Source organism: Erinaceus europaeus, chromosome 15, assembly GCF_950295315.1.
Source record: "Erinaceus europaeus chromosome 15, mEriEur2.1, whole genome shotgun sequence".
Taxonomy (NCBI): Eukaryota; Metazoa; Chordata; class Mammalia; order Eulipotyphla; family Erinaceidae; genus Erinaceus; species Erinaceus europaeus.
Window position 1 is genome coordinate 71,747,262 of NC_080176.1, and position 5,886 is coordinate 71,753,147.

A 5,886-nucleotide genomic window follows, 5' to 3' on the forward strand; every position below is an offset into this window, starting at 1 on the left:
TCATGCCTGAGGTACTAGAAGTCCCAGGTTGAATACTGTGCTTCTCCATAAACCAGAGCTGAGCAGTACTCTGGTAATTAATTAAAGAACAAAAACAAATAAAGAAATAAGCAAGTAGGGGGACGGAGAGATGGTGGCGTACTGGGTTAAGCGCACATAGTATGAAGCGCAAGGGATCCCAGTTTGAGTCCCCTGGCTCCCCACATGCAGGGGGGGGTCACTTCACAAGCAGTGAAGCAGGTATGCAGGTGTCCTCTCTGTCTCTCTCCCTCTCTATCTCTCCCTCTCCATTTCTCTCTGTCCTATTCAAGAAAAGTGAAAAATGGCCACCAGGCGCAGTGGATTCATAGTTTCAGCAACAAACCCTAGCGATAACCCTGGAGGTAAAACAAATAAACAAAAAATCAACCAAAAAACAAGTAAGTATATCTGTACTTCTCTTTTTTAAAGCTTATTTATTTATTCATGAGAAATTATAGGGCAGAGAGAGAGAGAACCAGACATCACTCTGGTACATATACTTCTGGGGATTGAACATGGGACCTTGTGCTTGAGAGTCCAAAACCTTATCCACTGTGCCACCCTCCGGACCATTTTCTGTATTTATTTTTTATAGTTTTTTTTTTTTCCTTTGGAAAATTCATCCAGGCAGAAAAGTTTCAGAAGATGGAAAAGGAAGGAAGGAGAAGAGAAAAAGAGGAAGCAAATGTGCCATGGAGAAGGGGGGCCCACCTTACCCGCTGGCTTGTACACTTCCTATCCAGTGCCCCTAACTAGCATGCCTTTGCCCAGGCATTCACCAGGGGTGACAGCAAGGATAGGTCATCTCTACTGAAAAGCTGAGACAACTCTGAAGAAACTAATTGCAGGAGCAGAGAGCAAAAAGAAGAAGAAAAGATGCTCGGGGCCAGGCAGTGGCGCACCTGGTCAGTTCAAGTCCCTGGTCCCCATCTGCAGGGAAAGCTTCATGAGTGGTGGAGCAGGTTACAGGTGTCTCTCTGTCTCATTTCCTCTCTATCTCCCCCCACTTCTAAATTTTTCTTTGTCTCTAACAAATAAAAACTTAAAAAAAAAACTTAAAAAGTAAAAGAAATGTTCTCCATGAAGTTGGGAAGCATTTTGTATTTCTGGAAGGAGAATTTGGACAGAACATTCCTGTGTGTCACATACCCAGTATTTGTAGCATTTAAATTGAGGGCTCTGGTGGTTTCCTCCTGAGGGGAAACAGAAGAGGGAGGCCAGTAGGGCAGATGGCAATAACCTGATGTCAGGGTCACAGCCTGAATTTGTCACTTCCTCTTTTAATTCTCCATTTATTATTTTAGAACAGGGGTGAGGAACTTTTTTTAAATTTAAATTCTACCAAGGGCCATTTGGATTTTTATAACACTATTCATAGGTCATACAAAATTGTCAGCTTAAAAGTTAGTACTTAATATTGCTGTGAATAAAGTCACTAGATTTATAGAGTCTTCAGTCCAACCTCCAGTTGCCTTGGCAAAGCCAAACCAAATGACTTCTCAGTGTGTGGGCCACCCCTGTTTTAGAGAGAGAAAGAAGAAATGGAGAGGGAGGTGACCAGCAGAGACAGAGAGGAGAGATACCACAGAACTGCTCCCCCAGACCATTGTGCTCCATGTATGTGCTGCTGGGACTCAAACCCAGGGACTCATAAACAAGGCAAGTGCTCTACTGGGTGAACTATCTTTCACCCTCTAATCACTTCCTTTTTTTTCAGTGCCATTTCCTTCTGTTGACATAAGTAATTTGGTCAGGGGCCCCCAACACACTCATTTGTAATAAGCTTGAATACCCCAAAACTTGTTACTCCAAAAAGACTTGAATATCAATTGTACAACAGTAATTTTGGAGATACTGCTAAAAAAGACATTTTGTGGGGACTGGGCAGTGTGCACCCAGTTAAGCACACATAGTACAAAGAGCAAGGACCCCTATAAGGATCCTGTTTGAGCCCCTGGCTCCCCACCTGCAGGGGTGTCAATTCATAAGTGATGAACCAGGTCTGCAAGTATCTATTTCTCTCTCTCTCTCTTTATCTCTCCCCTCCTCTCACAATTTCTCTGTCTTATCCAATAAAAATAGAAAAAAAAAAAAGCCCTCTTGGGGCAGTGGATTTGTAGTGCCATCACTGAACCCCAGCAGTATATCCTGGGGAAGAAAAAAAAAAAAAGACATTCTTATTATTTGGAAAGAAAATGTTTTGACTCAGTTGAATTCAGATATAGAACAAAAGGGAGCAATCTCTTTAGCTGATTTTTTTTTTAATTTATTTTTTAATTATCTTTAACACTACCACAGTTTATCACAGGGGGTTGATACCTGCACAACAAATTCACTCCTGGGAAAGAGTAGACGGCATAATGGTTTAAGCAAAGACACTTCTCATGCCTGAGGCTCCAAACTCCAGGTTCAATCTCCCACACCACCATAAAAGAGAGCTTAGTACTGCTGTAGTTAAAAATAAATAAATATGGAGTCGGATGGTAGCACAGCGGGTTAAACACACGCGTGCTGCAAAGCGGAAGGACCTGCGGAAGGATCCCTGTTCGAGCCCCGGCTCCCCACCTGCAGGAGGAGTCGCTTCACAGGCGGTGAAGCAGGACTGCTGGTGTCTGTCTTTCTCTCCCTCTCTGTCTTCCCTCCTCTCTCCATTTCTCTCTGTCCTGTCCAACAACTACGACATCAGTAACAACCACAATAATAACTACAACAATAAGAAAAAAAAAACAAGGGCAATAAAAGGAAATAAATATTAATTAAAAAATTAAAAAAATAATAATATAAAATTAAAAAATGCCCAGAAGGATAAAGAATAGGAAAACTATTTAGGGAGGGGAAGGGATATGGAATTCAGGTGGTGGTAATTGTGTGGAACTGTACCCCTCTTATCCTGAGGTCTGGGTGTCTCCCATTTTATAAATAAAAAAAAATTAAAGAAATAAAAATAAAAAGGAAAAAACAAATTCACTTTCTTAGTGGTCTTTTATTTTCTTTCCCCCTTCTTTTAAAATTTTATTTATTTTTAAAACATTTTATTTAATTTACTTATTTTTAACATTTAAAAAAATTTATTGTCTTTATTTATTGGCTAGATACAGCCAAAAATCGAGAGCAATAGGGAGATAGAGAGGGGGAGAGGGAGAGAGACAGAGAGACACCTGAAGCCCTGCTTCACTACTCATGAAGCTTTCCCCTTGCAGTTGGGGACTAGGGGCTTGAACCTGGGTCCTTGAGCATTGTAACATGTGCCCTCAATCAGGTGCACCACTACTCAGTCCCTTTATTTATTTCTGATTGAATAGAGACAGAGAGAAATTGAAAGGGGAGGGGCATATAGAGAGGGAGAGAGATGCAGCTGATGCCAGGGAAAAAAGAGAGGGGAAGAGAGAGATATAAGAGACACCTGCAGCTCTCCTTCACCACTCTTGAAGCTTTCCCCCTGCAGGTGGGACCAGGGCTTTGAACCCTGGTCCTTGTGCACTGTAGTTTGTGTGCTTAGCCAGGTGCACCACCTCCTGGACCCCATTTCTTTTTAACTTTATAGGACAGAAAAACTTGAGAAGGGAGGGGAGATAGAGAGAAAGACATCTGCAGATCTGCTTCACCACTCATGAAGCTCCCCCTTTCCCCACTAGGGGGCGACTAGGGGTTTGAAACCCAGTCTTTGCCCAGCATAATGTGTTCACTCAATTGCCTGGCACCCAGATGACTGTCATATCATGTGAAAAAGTATAAAGGGAAGATCTTTAAACATTTTAATTACCCCAATAAATGTTTTAATCACACACAAAACATGTAAGGGACACATATTAAACTCCCTTGCTGCAAAATGATAAAGTATGAGGGCTGGCAGTGGTAGCGTGATTTAAATTCTAGAGGGATGGATCCTCTAAGGGAAGGTAGAATTGGCAAAGCACTAGGCCCTGTGGACAACACTAAATAACAAATTTAAACCTACATGTCGGGAAACTAACATTGAACATGATCAATCTGGTAGTCACTGTGACGGTGCGGTCACTTTCAGTCTACTTGGTAGCGTGGTTAGCTCAAGGAATGGAATTTGGGTCGAACATACACACACACACACACACACACACACACACACACACACACACACCTTTGTAAATTTACTTGAAATTATTTCTTTTTGGTGTATTGCACTAAAGTAAAAGGAAAAGACTCTGGGGTGGGTGGGGGGAGAGTACAGGTCCAAAAAGGATGACCGAGGACCTAGTGGAGGTTGTATTGTTACGTGGAAAACTGAGAAATGTTATGCATGTACAAACTATTGTATTTACTGTCGAATGTAAAACATTAATCCTCCAATAAAGAAATTAAAAAAAATAAAAATATTTTTTAAGGGGGTCGGGCGTAGTACAGCGGGTTAAGCGCAGGTGGTGCAAAGAGCAAGGACCAGCATAAGGATCCTGGTTTGAGCCCCTGGCTTTCCACCTGCAGGGGAGTTGCTTCACAAGCTGTGAAGCAGGTCTGCAGGTGTCTGTCTTTCTTTCCCTCTCTCTGTCTTCCCCTCCTCTCTCCATTTCTCTCTGTCCTATCTAATGATGATGATATCAAAAACAAGAACAATAATAATTACAACAACAATAAAAAAACAGCAAGGGCAACAAAAGGGGGGAAGCAAAATTTAAAAAAAATTATTTTTTAAATCTATACTTATTGGACAGAGACAGCCAGAAATTGAGAAGGTAGGGGGGAGGTAGGAGGGAGACAGACAGAGAGACACCTACAGCACTGCTTCACCACTTGCAAAGCTTTCCCCCTGTAGTTAGGGATCAGGGTCTCAAACCTGGGTCTTTGCTCCTTGTAACATGTGTGCTCAACCAGATGCACCACCACATGGCCTCTATACATACACCATTGGCTTTTGGAAAGTGAACCTGGCATTTAGGAATTCCAGGGATAATTGTCTGTTATAAATAATTGCTTCGAGCTATGAGATAGCATAGTGGTTCTATAAAGGCTCTCTCATGCTTGAGGCTCTGAGGTCTCAAATTCAGTTCCCAGCACTTCCTACTATAAGTACACAGCTGAGCAGTGCTTTGGTTGGTCTCTCATTAAAATAAAATAGAAGATTAAAAAAACTGCCTCAGAGCCAATCATCTGCTTTATCTTCCTTCTCTTCGAGATTGAATCTGGGACTATGGAACCTCAGGTCTAAGAGTCTGTTTGCATAACCACTGTGTTATCTGCCCCCAACCTTCTTTTCATTTTTTTTTTTGCCTGCAGGGATATTGCTGGGGCTCAGTGCCTGCACCATGAATCCACTGCTCCTGGAGGCCATTCCCACCCCCCTTTTGTTGCCCTTGTTGTTGTAGCCTTGTTGTGGTTATTATCGTTATTGTTGATGTCGTTCGTTGTTGGATAGGACAGAGAGAAATCGAGAGAGGAGGGGAAGACAGAGAGGGGGAGAGAAAGATAGACACCTACAGACCTGCTTCACTTTCTGTGAAGCAACTCCCCTGCAGGTGGGGAGCCTGGGGCTCAAACCCGGATCCTTAAACTGGTCCTTGCGCTTTGTGCCACGTGCGCTTAACCCCCTGCGCTACCGCCCGACCCCCTTTTCATTTTTTTAAAATAGTATTTTTATTATTGGATAGATACAGAGAAATTGAGAGGAGTGAGGAAGATAGGGAGATAAGTGTACTTAACCAGGTGCACCACCGCCTGCCCCCCCCCCCCCCTTTTTGCCTTCAGGATTATCACTGGGACTTGGTGCTGTAACTATGAATCTACTGCTCCTGGCAGCCATTTTTTTCGTTGGATAGGATAGAGAGAAATTGAGAAAGGAGGGGATGAGAGAGAGAGAGGGAGACAGGGAGATATCTACAGCCCTGCTTCACCTTT